Source organism: Cucurbita pepo, chromosome 14 (assembly GCF_057944985.1).
Source record: "Cucurbita pepo subsp. pepo isolate OVF chromosome 14, ASM5794498v1, whole genome shotgun sequence".
In the NCBI taxonomy this organism is placed as follows: Eukaryota; Viridiplantae; Streptophyta; class Magnoliopsida; order Cucurbitales; family Cucurbitaceae; genus Cucurbita; species Cucurbita pepo.
The window spans coordinates 10,458,245-10,475,676 of NC_141811.1; the positions used below are offsets into that span (position 1 = coordinate 10,458,245).

At 38.9% G+C, this 17,432-nt stretch overlaps 1 pseudogene; it reads left to right on the plus strand.

Annotated features, from left to right (window-relative positions):
• Positions 1-455: 455 nt before the first annotated feature.
• LOC111810470 (subtilisin-like protease SBT5.3) lies at positions 456-5,107 on the plus strand (annotated as a pseudogene).
• Positions 5,108-17,432: the final 12,325 nt, after the last annotated feature.

The following is a 17,432-nucleotide window of genomic DNA, read 5'->3' on the forward strand; positions in this document are numbered from 1 at the left end:
CACTAGCCTATTCAGTCAAATTTAGTCTTGAAATTTTGATTTAATTAAATTAAATTAAAATCTTAACGTGAATAAAATTACAGTTTTATTTAAAGTTCAAATTTGATAGAAATTTGGTCCATTTGATCCATTTGATCCATTCTTAATTAATTAACAATGTTCAAGTCTACTTAAAGTTAAATACACTTTTATATTATTATTATTATTTTGCTAGACTCATCATGGAATAATGAGTTGGCATTTGAACCAGTTCAAACTTCAAATAAATCCTTTTCATTTTCTTGCCATAATAATTTCTTTAAAATACTATGAATTTCCTCCATTTTTTGCGTCTGGATCTTCTCTGTTCTCTTCAAATGGAAGATGTCTCCAATCTGAGTCACAACATAAAACACTGATAGGCATTATAAAAGGCATACAATTCTAACAAAACAATTATTTCGAGGGAAAAAGAAATGGAGGCCTTCAATTTGTTACCTTTACTTTTGCCATTCTTTCTTTTTTCTCTTTTGCAAACACCCACCTTGGTAGCCAAGAAGGTTAGTCAATGATCACTTATAAAGCCTTTTTAATGTTTATATCAACTGGGTTTTAGACATTGAAACGTTTTGTTTATGTTGTGCAGTCTTATATTGTTTACTTGGGATCACATTCACATGGCTTGAATCCTTCTGCGGTTGATCTCCAACTTGCAACACAAACCCACTACAATCTACTTGGATCTGTGTTAGAAAGGTGAAGCTTTTACGTCCAAATCATATAATGCAGATTTGTTGAACTCTCCCTCTTCGTTTACACTCTTATGTTTTTGTTTCCAAGTTCAGCAATGAAGCAGCTAAGGAAGCAATCTTTTACTCATACCATAGAAATATCAATAGCTTTGCTACTATTCATGATGAGAAAGTTGCAGAAGATATAGCTAATAAAATGATTGATTCATTTCTATGGCTATCATTTTGTTTGATAATGATTTTTCTCTTCCTAAAACCATATTTGTTTGTTCCTAATTTATTGGGTTTTCATATTTTTATAGAGTTTATGAAAACAAAGGATTAAAACTGCATACAACACGATCATGGAACTTTCTTGGAGTTGAGAATGATAGTGGAATTCCTTCAAACTCACTTTGGAATCTTTCAAGATTTGGTGAATCTACACTCATTGGCAACATTGACACAGGTTGGACTTGTTTCCCTCTCATAAGTTCTTGGACATTCGGCAACTTGTGTATTAATTTGGGTACTTCTTCTTATTGTGATTCGGATCAATACAGGTGTTTGGTCAGAATCAAAGAGCTTCCGTGATGAAGGATATGGACCTATCCCAACAAGATGGAAGGGAAGTTGTAAAGGTGGCTCCAACTTTCGTTGCAACAGGTCCCTATGATCTCTTATTGTTACTTCGTCTCTATTTAATTCTTTTATGTTAAGAAATAGATACACTTTCATTTGACTAATATATTAAACATGTATTTGACGCTTTTGTTAGCATAATAGACAAAGAACTCGACAATGGTTTAAAGTGAATATTAATCTAACATTTGTTAGATGCATATAGAATCATTGTTATTGACATTAGATAGATACATAAATGCATATATTTTTAGAGCAAAATTACATCAAATTCATGTTCTTGGTTAAATTACAAGTATAGTTTTTAAACTTTCACGCTCATGTTTAAGATATCTTTGAATTTGGATAAGTATCTTATTCCAACTTTAACTTTTTTTTTTTTTTTTTTTTTTTTTTTTTTTTTTTTTTTTTTTTTTTGGTAAAAAACTTCTAAAATTTGTAATAGATTTGAAACATTCAACTTTGTGTCTATTTAAATATTTTAAAATTAATTGATCTATTAGATATAAAATCAAATTTTATGTTTAGTAGAACTCCGTGCAATCAATTTATTGTCTAGTAGGTTCGTCAGTTTTGAATAAAAGTCAAATATATCTATTAGACACAAAATCGAATTTCAAAATTTATTAGTGGTCAGAAAATAGTAAGTTTGAACTTAAAAGATACTTTTTAAGGTTTAATAATAAAATAGATACAAAAGGAAACCTTCATAAACCTAATAGACATTTCTTTTAGTTTATATATATATAAAATACAAAAAAAAAAAAAAAAAAAAAAAAAAAAAAAAAACTAAAGGTTTAACCACATACAAATGTATAAACTCATCCAGTTTTAAATTTTCTTCTTATTATAAAAATGATAATAGATCTGTCGTTGTCGGGTTTGTGCTCTAGCTAGTCCTTGTATCGGTACGTATGACGTAGATGTAAAATTGAAAATTTTAATGCAGAAAGTTGATTGGAGCAAAGTATTTCAACAAAGGGTATGCATCCATCGTAGGACCTCTCAACTCAAGCTATGAAACAGCAAGGGACGATAATGGGCATGGAACACACACCTTATCCACGGCTGGAGGCAATTTCGTTCAAGGAGTAGGCATTTTTGGGAATGGTTATGGCAATTCAAAAGGGGGTTCCCCTAAAGCCCTTGTTGCTACCTATAGAGTATGTTGGCCTCCAACGTTTGTTGGGGAGTGTTTTATGGCCGATATTGTAGCTGGCTTTGAAGCTGCCATTAGTGACGGAGTTGACGTTCTTTCGGTTTCACTCGGTGGAAAGGATCAAGAATTTTCTGACGATCTAGTGGCTATACTATCCTTCTATGTAGTGAAGAACGACATCACTGTTGTTTGTTCTGCTGGAAATTCAGGACCATCTGAAGGCAAGGTCTCAAATGCCGCACCATAGATGATAACTATGGGAGCTAGCACAATTGATAGGTTTTTTACCACTTACGTGGCATTGGGAGACAAAAGGCACTTTAAGGTACTCTATCCGACACTAGTTAGTATTATAAAGCTATGTTTTTTACACAATTTATACAAATATTTAGGTAAGTATCGAACCATTTTCACACAATTAATTGCATTTGACATATAAAATTGTATCGTATGCGTGTTTCTATATTCCTATCGATTGAGTTTATGATTTTGTACTACGTTTATGTTGTCTTTAATGATTTTTTATTGTCAACACCATGGTGAAAGTCTTTCTAGTAAAATATTGCCAGCTAAAAAGTTCTATCCGTTGATCAATGCTTTAGATGCAAAATTCAACAATGTCTCTGATAACCTCGCGTGAGTATAATTTTATTCAAATTATACATAATATCTTTAAATTTTGGATACATTTCTATCATGCATGAGTATTTAAAATTATCCGTTGAATTTTGAAATAGATCCAAAAACTAGCCTTTGGAGGAATTTTCTATTAAAACCATCTAATGTAAATTTGTAAATTATGTTAGCAATATTTTTGGGTTGAAATAAACAATAAAAATTTATCATATTTTTTTAGTTATAAATGATGTTAGGTATATTCTCCAATTTTTACCATTTTTAGCTTAAATTTAGCTAAAATTGATTTGTATCATTTGATAATTTTTGCAAATTTTTCAAGTTGTAAGAACATAATTGAAATATATTTTAAAATTTAACAATATTTTTTTTAATTTAATCCACATATTTCCAACATAATTATAAGAACAAATTGACGGTAGTCCCATGGTATTAAGCAAAATTTATTGTGATCTTAGTAGCTTAATATGTTTTGAAGGGTCTCTTCATCCTCAAAAGGTAAAAGGAAAAATTGTAGTTTGCTTTAATCGAGACAATTCAAGAGTGGACAAAGGTTATGTAGCTGCTCAAGTTGGTGCTGTCGGGATGATTATTGTTAATAACAAGGAAAGTGGAGATGAACTTTTGACTTATGCACACTTACTTCCTACTTCACATTATAAGCTAACCAATGATAAATCACTCAACCAATACATCCAGTCTACTCAGTAATTGCTCCATCTTATTCCATCAACCGTAATTGCTCCATCTTATTCCATCAACTTCCACATTTTGCAATATTTTATTAGACTCAAAAGTAGTAATTTATACGTCATGTTTTGTGGTTGAATCAGAAGTCCAATGGCTTACATGACTCACGTGAAGATTGAGTTGGGAATCAAACCAGCACCAATTATGGCTTCATTCTCGTCAAGAGGTCCCAGCATAGTTGAGCCTTCAATACTCAAGGTTGGTTAAGATTTATCTGTTGATTAATTTTATAGTATAAATTTCAATGTGTCAACAAAATATGAAGTATTGTATTTTTTTTTTTTTTTCAATTTCAAGCCTGATATAACAGCACCAGGTGTGAATATACTAGCGGCTTTCTCTGACGAAGCATCACTACCTGGTTCACCTTTTGATAAACGTCGGGTTCTATATAATCTATTATCGGGCACTTCCATGTCATGCCCCCATATTTCTGGTATCGTTGGCCTTCTCAAAACCCTTTATCCAAAATGGAGTTCAGCAGCTATCAGATCTGCAATCATGACCACAGGTTTATTATTCAAAATTCTTCCATCATTTTAAAAGTTCGGTGAAGGTTAAACTAGTAATTTGTCAAGAGTATTTCCAAACCATGAATAGTAAGATACCTTATTTATGGGATTTTCATTTTGACTTAAATCTTGCAAGCTAAGGGTTTTGTTTGGCAGCTGAAGCAAATGACTTAAATCCAATACTAAACTCAAAAAAGGAGAAAGCAAACCCATTGGCATATGGTGCAGGCCATGTCCAACCAAACAAAGCAGCAAATCCGGGCCTTATTTATGACCTCTCCACCCAAGACTACTTGAACTTCCTAGGTGCCCGTGGCTACAATAAAACACAAATGAAACTATTCTCCAATGACACTTCATTTGTTTGTTCAAAGTCATTCAGAGTAATAGATTTGAATTACCCATCAATCTCGATGAATAATCTAAAATTAGAGGCAGCAGAGATCAAAAGAAGAGTAAAAAATGTGAGAAGTCCAGGCACGTATGTTGCTCAAGTCGAGGCACCGCGAGGAGTTTCAGTTTCAGTAAACCCAAATACTTTGAAGTTCACCAAAACTGGTGAAGAGAAGTATTTCAAAGTTGTGTTGAGGAGGGTGCCAAATAATCAAACTGACGGGCATACATTTGGAAAACTTGTGTGGTCTGATGGGAAGCATCGTGTTAGCCGTCCAATTTGTGTGACATTAAAAAAACCGTAAAAGAAGCACATGAGTTAGATTGAGTTTAACTTGTTTTATCTCAATAATAGAAATTTTATTTTCCTATTCAAAGTTCTTCCCTACAATAATAATGGATTCTTTTATTGTTGTTTTTTTTTTTTTTAAATTTATTAAAGCTTTTCTATGTTTAATGGCCTAAAAAAGAGAACGAAAATTATAAAGAGTATTGGTAATCTCACATTTGTATGAGCTTACAAATATCACTCTGATAGAGATTCAAGGTAGATGGAAATGTTCTTGGAAAACTTTGAAAAAATTCCTCAAAAAATCTCTCTTCACATATACTAAATTCCTTCCAAGTTTAGTCACTTACTGGATTCTACAACTGGAGAATAGTAGGGAATACATTATAGGTGGTTCGAAACCGGCGCGTGAGGAATAAGAAATTTGAACTACAAAAAGTTAGTATTGAGTTTGAATACTTTTGAACATGCTAGCTAATTTATTATAATTGATGTACTTAGAGTGCCTAAGTTCTAAATTGATTCCGTATGTGTTCTATTAACACCATCAAGAATAACTTGAGGGGAGAGCTTCTTGGACTAAGAACGTTAAGCACTATATTTTTCGTTTCTCTTCTATTGTAGTGAATAGAGCATACATCTAATAAGTATTTATCGGATAAAAACACTAACAAATTTTCTAAACTTTCTCCTCAAGTTAAAACGGCCAACAATTCTCCTAATAAATCACTAACTATTGTCCAAAACTTATTCCACAATTTAGCAACTACTGACAATTCTCTTAAATAAATCGTTAATAGTTTTTCTAAGTTTGATGAAGTTAATAACTACTTTTACTAATTCAAACTTTATTGACTCACATTCTCCCCCATAGACTTTACTCAAGATTTTTCATTTCGAGCAACTCTTGCATATCTACAAAGTATAACCCTTGTTAAGGCATTGGAGAGAATTTTTGCACGTTGTTCTATAGTGTCAATGTTGTTTGATTCCTTATCAACTTCATCTTTTTCATAAAAAACTTTAATAATGCCACGTGCAACTTCTTGAGTTTCTCTCTTCTGCATAGGGATTTTATCATATTGTAAGGTACTCATTTGTCTTTCAACCCTCTTATTATTGGATTCTTGTTTCTTTTTCTGTCTACCTCTAGGCCTCTTTGGTTGAGACATAAGTCTGATGAAACACATTAACTTGTAGGTTGCTCTTTGTTAACTGAAGTGGCCTCTCATTTCTTCTTAGTTCTGTTCGTTGGTTTCTTCTTAACTCCATTCTTCGATTCCTTCTTCTTCCAACTCATTGATTTCTTCTTCTCTTTATTGCTTCTAATGCTAATGAAGGCTTCTAGAAGATGCTGAAGGTATTTTATTAGTATCTTATACGGGCGGTTTTGCGACTGTTTTACCTTTATCAATAGGGTTTTGTTTCTATCGAATATCTCGAGAACGAGCCAAATAACTCCATTCTGCTACATTCTTCTAACATTTGACGAAAGCTAATAATATTGCTCTTCAAACTTAGGATGTAATATACCTTGGTTAGTAAAAAATGATTGTCATTCTTATACGGGAACAAGATGAATAATTTGCCTTGGATTGATACAATTGTTATTTTTGACCCACGTTCGAAATATACCGAAACAAATAAATGAGAAGAAATAACAACTTGAGGGAGAGTTTCTTGTACAAATAATTTTATGCATTATGCTTTTTAGTTCTCTTCCATTGTTGTGAATAAAGTGTACATCAGATGAGTATTTATAGGGAAGAAAGCACTCACAATCTTCCTAAACTTTATCCTCAAGTTAAAATAGCTAACAATTTTCCTAAATAAATCACAACTATTTTTTAAAACTTTGCTAATAGTTTAGCAACTACTAACAATTCTTTTACTAAGTCAAGCTTATTGACTCATAGATGGATCTAAGTTCACTGACCTATACAAGAACATGTCCTATACAAAAATTAAATAATAAATTACGAGGTTTTATGACGTAAATCCCAACAATCTCCTACCTGTATTATAGCTGGTGAGACATGTGTTCTATAACATAATTTGTGTCACAATCGCCATTTCTTGGTAGCGGATTTGGCGATCGTGTGGCTCTCACTCTCAACACTGAGTGAGTCACCCCAACTTCGGATTACGTTACCATACGTTCAAACCTCAGGTCCCATTTTGAAGAGAAGATTTTAGAAAATGGGGGAGAGAGGTTTAGGAAAAAGAGTTTTGAAAGCAGGAATGAGAGAGAGATTGAGAGTAATGTTATATAGCATGCAAGCAAAAAGGCAACAACAACGACTTAAACAGTATACAACTTTTCGGGTAGGGAGAATTTTACCACTAGTTGCATTCCCCTATAATACATTTTGAGGCATTTCATGTCTACCAAGCGTAGCCATGACTTCGCCGAAACGTCATACTCTTAAAGAAATCAAGAAAGAAATTATACAATATGAAAGCGGTAAAGTAATACAAGGCATGAGTTTCAGTGTGTCACGGTCATGCGGCCATGGGCGACACGCCTTGGACAAGCATGACCGTGACATCGTCCCCCACTTAATTGGTTGACGTCCTTGTCAACCGTCTCATTTCTTCGAACTCTACAATCTGAGGTGCGGTTGCCTACAGGTCGTCAACACGTTCCAAGCTGATTTCTTCTTCTGGAAGTCCTTTCCACTTAAGTAAAAATTCTCGTAAGTTGCGCTTTGGTTTGCCAATGCGACGGGTTCGCTCGGCCAAAATCTCTTCTACTTCCTTCTTACTCGAGTCCTTCATCGTCACTGGTAGTAGTGTCACTTGGTTGCGTTGATGGTCGTCGTCGTCTAGATGGTACGGTTTGAGGTTACTTACATGGATGACGGGATGAATTCTCATCCATGTAGGCAATTGGAGGCGATATGAAGTCCTTCCGACATTCTCAATGACTTCAATTGGTCCCTCATATCTTTGCACTAGTCGTTGGTCCCGATTCCCATGGAATCTAAATTGTTCTAATCTTAGCTTGATCATAAATTGATCACCAGCCTAAAACTCTAATGATCTTCATTTTGTGTCTGCCCACTTCTTCATTCTTCGTGAGACTTTCTCCAAGTACGTGATGTTTTTTTCTTCGTCGGAAGAAATTGTTGGAAGAAAGAAAAGAAAAATAGAAAGCACAAGAAAATAAGTAAGGGAACGAAAGCTTTGAGTTTTGTTGTTTCCTGAAACATGATGTTTCTCATTTTGTTGGAGTATTTAAAACAAATTTACACTCTAAAAATGACCGAAGTGGCCCATTAAACTTGCTCCTAAACATACCCAAATGGCCAGCTAAAAATATGGTGCTCGTACGTACGTGTATGAGTCAAATTGTCTAAAAAAGATTCAACTAACTAATTTAATAAAAAACCTAAATAAACTAAATAAAGAAAAACCACAGGCTTTTATCTAACAATCTCCTCGTAAAACATGTGGTATACTACCTTATTGTTTGAACTCCGATCTTCGAATGGAGTTCCTCAAATTTTACCCGCGCCAGAGACTTGGTGAAGATGTCTCCAAGCTGTTCTCTGTTCGAATAAAGTCAATCTTGATAAGCCCCCGACCTGCATACTCACGGATGTAATGGAACCTGATCTCTATGTGCTTGCTCCGGTCGTGCAAAACTGAATTTTTTATTAGGGAGATCATAGCTTTGTTGTCCACCTATAGCATTGGTGGATCGCCTTCTCTTCCGATGACTTCTTCCATCAACCGCGCAAGCCAAACCCCCTGTGTGGCCACCATCGAAGCGGCGATGTACCCTGCTTCGCAAGAAGACAGAACAACTACCTTTTGTTTAGTTGATTGCCAGCAAATCGCACTGCCAGAGAGGAAGTAAATCATCCCGACGGTGCTATTACGATCATCAACTTCACCGGTCACGTCACTATCACTGTAGCTGACCAGCTCAAGCTTCTTCTTTCCTCTCCCTGCATAATATCTCATACCCTAGCCTCTGGTTCCGGCCAAATAGCGCAGGATGTGCTTGATTGCATGGTCAGGGCATGTGTTTACCAGATAACGCAGACTCCCGACAATGTTGCAGTAATTGGTGGCATTGACTGTCGGCGTAGTGTTACTCCCAGCAATGTTGCGGTAATAGGTCACTTGAGCTAGAGCTGGTCATCCATTAGTGTCCTTGTAGGGTTACTGTCTGCTAGCCCAGCTGTGTCCAACAGCTTCTTCGCGTACGCACCTTGACAGATAGTGATGCTAGTAGTACTCCACTGCACTTCGATGCTAAGGTAGTAGCTAAGCATGCCGAGATCCCTCATCTTGAAGGTCTTTGACATATCCCTCTTGAATCTTCTAAGAACTTCCATGTCGCCTCCAGTGATTATGAGGTCGTCGACGTTCACTCTCACGATCAGCCGCTGCTCGCCCTGGCCACGCGTGTACATACCATGCTCAAAGGCACATCGCTTGAACTTCTGTGACAACAGGGTACTGTTGAGCTTCGCGTTCCAGGCTCGTGGTGCTTGCCGAAGCCCGTAGAGTGCCTTCTGCAGGCACAATACCTTGTCGGCCTTGTCATTGTCGAGGAAGCGAGGTGGTTGTCGGACGTAGATGGTCTCCTTCCGCTTTCTGTTGAGGAAAGCGGATTTCATGTCCATGTGGTGGACCTTCTAGGAATGATGTGTCACGATCACCAGCAACAGGTGGACAAATTCCAACCTTGCCACCGGTGCAAACACCTCTTTGAAGTCCACCCCTTGCTTCTGGACGTAGCCCTTCACCATTAGATGGGCCTTGTGCTTCACAAGTTCTCCCTCTTTGTTACGCTTTTGTTTGAACACCCATTTGAGCCCTATGGCTTGGTGTCCCGGCGGCATGTCCTCTAGACTCCACGTCTTGTTCTCAGTGATAGACGTCATCTCTTCCTGCATTGCCTTCAGCCAGCACGGGTTCTTCTCTACTTCGACAAAAGAGTTCGGTTCATCCATGCCGATGGCATGGAGTTAGGCCCCCTCTTCTTCGAGCTCGCGTGTCGCCAGTCCCGGTGGTTCACCTCCTTTTAGTAGGTCTTTAATCCTCTGGTACCTGGCCTCCAGGCCATCATCGTGATTGGCATCCAGCGTTGAATCTACAATACATGGTGTTGCGAACTCCACTGGCTCAGGGGGCGTAGCAGGAGTTGTGGTCGGTGTTTGCGTAGGCATGTTCGGTGCAGCTGCTGGAGGCGGTGACAGTGCCAGGTGTTGGGCCCTTCCTTCTCTTGGCTCGGTGACGAGGTACTCCACCGTGAATTATTCTAGGGTCTGGATCACCTCAGCCACGTCGTGTCACTGCCAGACGACACATGAGAACGTTCCCTTGCAGGATCATAGAGCCTGTATGCCTTACTCCCAGGTTTGTAGTCGATGAAGACGACCTTCATCTCCCTAAGATCGAGCTTGGCGAGGTGAGGATGTGTGATCTTCATGTACACGACGTAGCTAAACACTCGGAGATGATGTACCACAGGCTTCTTGTTGTACCAGACCTCGTGTGGCGTCTTCCTGTCGAGGCTTTGTGTTGGCGACCGGTTGAGGAGGTAGGCGGTCATCATGACCACCTCTCCCCAGAACCTCTCGGACATCCCAACCGTCATCACCAGTGATCTTATCGTTTCAACGATTGTCTGATTTTAGCGCTCCACCACCCCGTTCTTCTGGCAGGAGTAGAGCATTGTTAGGTACCGCTGCATGCCGAGCTCGTCGCATAACTTATCAAAACTCACCAAGGCAAATTCTCTGCCTTGGTTCGTGCGCAGCACTCGCATCTTCTTCCCGCATTCGGCCTCCGTGCCCGCTTGAATGCGCTTAATCGCTTATGCCACCTCTCTCTTCGCTGGCTTGATAGACCCATAGAGATCGTCGTGTATGAGCTCCAATGGTTCACTGGCCCGATAGATGATCGCTTGTGGATGTATATAATAAAATGATGTAAAATTCACAAGAATAAGTGCAAGTATACATTATCACAAGTAGCAAGTAATAACTAAATTATCGATTCCACGGAGAACCTAATTTTTTGGTTAATATTATCGCTGGAAATTAAGTGAGTTTTTGGGTAACATTCAAATGAGTGTTGGAGATTTTAACTATTTAAACAAAACTAAAAAAGAGTGCCACTGCTGTCGAAAAACAGAAAATGATGAGAAAATCAACTATAATGAGAAAGATTCGGCTAAGAGAGATGAAATAAATAAGTTGTTGAGTTTTGTGGTAGATTTTAGTTCCTTTTAAATAGATTCGTAAGCCCGCTTCCAAGGGTCATGAATGGTGATTATTTCCATAATCGTTGTAATTTCTATTAACAAGGCTCTAGGACAAGAATTATTCATAACCCTTCTATTACACTTCAAGTCTCCTTACTATGGAACTATAGTATTAAAGAGGATTTCATTGCTCCCTCTCTTCTCCCGAATAAGAGAACAACTATGTATGTAAAGTAGCTAATTAAACATACATGTAAATCATTAAGAACAACTCTTTAATAAACTAAAATCATACCGTCAACATACTTAAACTATATAAAACTCTCTCGCCTCCCCTATTAAGTTTAGCTCTCCATACAAACTGAATTAAACAAAGGAATCTGCATCTTCATCACGTAAAATTGATGGAATAAGGAAAGAGAATAAGGAAATAGAGAGTTATCCCGGTTTGTTGCCGTTCGTCAATGGAAGTTCCCTTCTCTTGAGCTCTCACGTCCATCTCTTTGCCCTAATCAATCCTTGTTGGTCTCCTTTTTCTTCTGCTGTCAACCGCTGCTGGATTAGGGTTTTCTTCTTCTTCTCTGGTTTCACAGCAGTTCACTGCAGCAGAGGCTGCTACTATGTAATTCAATCTTTTTCTCCCAAAGTGTGTGGCTCTCCCCCTCTTGATCTTCCTTTTTCTTTTATATTGAGCATGGGTTCCCCTCTAGGGCTGAAAAGAAATAAGTAGTCCAAATAGGATGTTCCTCATTGGGTAGTCAATGATCCACTTAGACTGCTGACGGTTTTAAAATTTCCATGTCATCCCCCATTTGTTTCCAAATTTGCTACTCCCACATGGTTTAACATAAATGCCTGAAATTATACCACATAACTCAATTAAATATACAATTAAGATCGATTTATGTCAAATCATATTTTTTTCATGTTGGACGGCAATAAACGATTTCATGCTCACTAAGTAGAATAAATGGGATAATAAATGAGTAAATGGTGAATAAGAGTGCAATATTAACTATAAAAAGACTTGATAAGACTCTACTTTTAGAGAGTTATCAGTAGAATGCGCTTCTGCTTGCCGATGAGACACGCCTTCGATTGCTGGCAAACCATACACCATCTGCTCCTTGTGTAGTTTTTGTAGAGCAAGAAAACTCAGGTGCCCGTACCTTGCATGCCACCTCCAATCTACTTCTTCGGTCCTTAACCGAGAAGCTGACCGGTTGTTCTATCTTCAACTCCAAGATGTAGAGGCAGTTTGCCATGTGACGAACTCGCGTGAGGAGTCGTCGTCAATCGTACCAGATTGGCCCGAACTTGCTCCATCAATCCTTGCTCAGACAGTCTTTTTTCCCGTAGTTCGAGCACCGGATTGACCCGCTATTAGCCGACTCCTTCTTCTGCTCCCCTTCTTTCTCCCGGGCACCCTTCTTTCCCGCGTGCACGCCCGCGAGGTTTCCACTGCTTCTTGCCGCTGGAGAGTCGTTGCCCTCGTCAGAGTTGTCGCATCGCTTGAGGCGTGCAAGCCATTCCTCCTTGAGGAGAAGACGACCCTGCTTGTCGCTAGCTAAAGCGACATTCTTCTTCCTCTGCTCGATGTTGCACAATCTTCTGGTCACCTCTTCAACCGTTAGGTCGTTTACGTCAAGCAATGTCTCGATCTCTTCAATCGAGAGGTCGTTTACGTCAAGCAATGTCTCGATCAAAATCGCGACTTGCTCGAGGTGGTGATCTGGGGTGACCTACAACAGCATCTTCTTCACGATCGCTTCTCCTTCCTCTAGCTCGACGACGTTCCACAGCCCACTTGTTGTAGTTGGACCTCGTCAGCATCGGGTACTAGCATAGAGATAGTCGTCTCCTTGATCATGGGCTCGACGACGTCATGAAGGAGTGCGTGAGCCTGTCTAGGATGGACCCCACGACTTGTGCATTTTCGTGCTTTGGTGCATTTTCTTCTACCTTGAACCTGGAACCTATGCGTTATTAACACGACATTCTAACCAATTGAGCTAATAAACTTAGCTCCTCCACAATGATATACCACAGGTAGATAAACTACGCTCTGATACCACTTGAAGTTTTTTTCTTCGTCGAAAGAAATTGTTAGAAGAAGGGAAAGAAAAGCATAAAGCGCACGAAAATAACAGAAGGAGCAAGGGAACGGAAGTTTTGGGTTTTGTTGTTGCTGAAACACTGGTGCTGGTGTTTCTCATGTGATTGGAGTATTTAAAACAAACTTACATCCTAAAAATGGCTGAAGTGGCCAACTAAACTTGGCCTAAACATGGCCAGCTAAAAATATGTTATTCCCGATATGTATCAAATTGTCTAATAAAGATTCAACTAATTAATTTAAGAAAAAAAAAAGTGAATAAAATAAATAAAGAAAACCATCAAATCGTCAATAACATGGGGCATGAATGGTTGTCTACCCCATACTATTTCAAAATGGATTTTTCCTGTCGACGAGCTTTATTGACAATTGAAGCTAAACTAAGCAACATCGATCATCTATATCCAATTCTTCTGTCGTGCATCGATGAAATGACGTAAGAGCTTCTCAAGCATACTATTGAATCTTTTAGTTTATCCGTCAGTTTTGGGGTGATAACTCGAAGAGACATTTAGGCTTGATCCCAATAGCTCGAACAACTTAGTCCAAAAGGTCCCTGTGAATCTCAAATCGTGATCACTGACAATGCTGGTGGGAATGCCCCACAACTTGACTACGTGTCGAAAGAATAGGTGTGCGGTCACTTCAGCCGAAATTCCAACAATCCTGTAATTTCCCACAGTCGGGACGAGACCGTTAGAGATTCCAGCAGTTCTGCAATTTTGTTTCATTCAACCTTGTCTTGTTGGCAGATAAGACAGGTCTTTGTGAACTGTGTCACATTGTCCCGGAGGTTCGGCCGATAGTACCCCTTTTTAGGAGGGCATAGGTTCTCTGCCAACCATGGTGGCCCGCCCACGGTGTGTCGTGGCATTCTTTCAGTAGGAGTCTTCTCAAGTTCCCCGAATGGTGGACGTAAAGACGATTTCCTTTGGTGAAGAGTAAATTATCTTCTACCCAAAACTGGCGAGTCTTCCCCTCTCTGGCTAGCTGCATGATGGTGTGGGCGGTTCGGTGGCTAAGTGTTCTTCGATACTTTCTCGTATCGTCCGCTCAGCTTACTTGCTTGTAGATCAGCTAACATGCACAGGGCCGCATGTTCGCTCTTCCAACTTAGGGAATCTGCAGCTTGATTTGCTTTACCTAGCCTATGTTTGAACTGAAAGTCGAATTTGGCCATGCATTCTTGCCAACGTGCTTGTTTCGACGATAACTTGGGTTGGTCAAAGAAGTGGCATATGGAACTGTTGTCTGTCTTGACTTACAAACTTAGTTATGAGGAGGTACTGTCTCCAAGTTCGTAAACAGTAGACATGTGTCAGCATTTCTTTCTCGGATGTTGCGTACCTTCTTTTTGCCTAATTTAGCTTTCTACTCTCGTATGAAATGGGGTGTCCCTCTTGCAATAGGACACCCCCTAGGGCGAAGTCTGACGCATCCATCTCGACTTTGAAGGGTTTCATCACATCGGCAATCCCTTAAACTGGCCCTTCCATCATGGTGTTCTTAAGGTTGTCGAAGGCTTCTTGACAACGTGTAGTCCAGCTCCACTTGTTTTCCTTCTTTAGTAGTTCGGTCAAGGGCTGTGCGCGCTTCAAGAATCTTTCAACAAACCACCGATAGTAATTTGCTAACCCAAGGAAGGAGCGCACTTCTATCACTGAAGAGAGGGTCTTCCACTACTTGATGGCTTTGACTTTCTTCTCTTCCATACCTACCTTGCCTGCTTCTATTACGTGTCTTAGGAAGTTGATTCTCTGTTGCGCGAATGCACATTTTTCCGTCTTCACATATAGTTGATGTTCTCTTAGCTTTTCGAAAACTAACTGTAGGTGGTGTTCATACAATTCCATGGTGGAGCTGTAGACCAATATGTCATCCAAATAGACTACCATGAACTTATCAAGGTACTCGTGGAAGAATTGGTTCATTTAGGTACAGAATGTGGCAGGAGCATTAATCAACCCAAAAGGCATGATTAGAAATTCAAGGGCCACATATCTAGTGACGTAAGTCTTGGGTTCATCTCCCTCGAACTCAAGTGGAGCCATTCTACAGGCGTTCTTTGCCGAGGGTTTCAACCCCAGCATCAGTTCAATCTCGTGGTCTATGCCTTGACGAGGTAGTAAGTTTTTTGGTAGACTCTCTGGCATTACTTCGCAGTACTCCTCTAGTATACATTGTATTTCTATGGGAACAAATTCAACCATTCCTTCAGTTTCAACCACAGGGATGGCCATGAGCGTTGGTTCGTTACGTGCAAGACCACATTTAAATTGGAACGCCGAAATCATCTTAATTCCATCAGGCTTTTTGATACTTGTCTAGACAATAGTCGGGGTTGACCCTGTTATGACTAGACATTTAGCCAAGGGCATGGGGATCACCTTATGTTCCAATAGGAATTTCATCTCCAGTAGCACATCAAAGTCGTCCATTTTGACGATTACAAAGTCCACTAGGCTACTCCATGTTTCTAACTTAAGGGTAGTCTTTCTCGCTATTCCCAGAATCGGTATAGCCATAGAGTTGATGGCCTTCATCTTCCCCAAGGCTCGATGCCATTTGATGTTCAATCGATTCACTTTAGTCTCGGTCATGAAGTTGTGGGTGGCTCCTGAATCGACCATCGTACTCTTGGCCAACTTGTGAGTCACCCACGCTTCCACATACATGAGAGCTTTTTCGATCGGCTCCCTTTGCTCCCCGGTCTTCTTTTTCCATTCGAGGGGTTTCTACGTTCAATGTTCTTTTCAGCTTCTTCCCCTTCGGGTTTTTCATCTAAGTCTGCATTTAATGCGGCTTGAAATGCCTGTAGTGACGCCTTCTTTGGACATTCATACTGTCGGTGACTTTCTGCGAGTATTGCATCTATTCTTCTATTTCGACTAATCTGTCAACGTGAGACTTTTTCAACTGTTTGGTCGAAGACATGTCTATCGGTCACTTTGGAGCCAACTAGGCTCTGATACCAACTGTCACAATCGCCCTTTCTTGGCAGCGGATATGTCGATTGTGCGTCACTCACTCTCAACACTGAGTGAGTCAAGCCAACTTCGGACCACGTTGCCTACAGTAGAGCAACATGCGTTCAAATGTTAGGTCCCATTTTGAAGAAAAGATTTTAGAAAATGGGGGAGATAGGTTTAGGAAAAAGAGTCTTGAAAGTAAGAATGAGAAAGAGATTGAGAGTGGTGTTATAAAGCATACAAGCAAAAAGATAACAACCGCTTAAACCGTATATGTAGGGAGAACTTGACAACTATGTAAATGAATTGTTAGGGGTTGAGGAGCAAGTTTTGAAAAATAGTAAATTATTTATTTAGGAGAATTGTTAGCCGTTTTAAATTGAGAAAAAAGTTTAGAAAATTTGTTAGGGTTTTATATAGTATAAATACTCATTAGATGTATGAGATTCAAAACAACAAAAGAGAATACACAGTGCTTAAGATTCTTAGTCCAAGAAACTCTCCCCTCACGTTGTTATTTCTGCTTCATTTATTTGTTTCTTATATTTCGATCGTGGATCAATCAACAATTGTATCGACCCAAGAAAAATGATTCATCTTGTTCTAGTGTAAGAACAACGATGAACGTTTATTGACCAATGTATACTACATCTTGAGTTTGAAGAGCAATATTATTAGTCTTGGTCAAATGACAGAAGAACGAAGAAGAATGCAGTTAGTTTGCTCATTTCTCAAGATATTCAACAGAAACAGAGCCTTGTTGCGAAATGTAAAATGGTCGCCAAACTGTTGGTATAAGACATAAAAGATCCTCAACATCTTCCAGAAGCCTCCATTAGCAGTGGAAGCAAGAAAGAGAAGAAGAACTCAGTGAGCCGTGAGAAGAAGTAACTCAAGAACAAAGCTAAAAAGAAACAAACTTACATAGCTAAGAAGAAATCAGATGCCACTTCAATTAAGAAAACGCAACCTACAAGTCAGTGTGCTTCATCAAACTTACCGTGTCAACCAAAGAGGCCTAGAGGCAGACCTA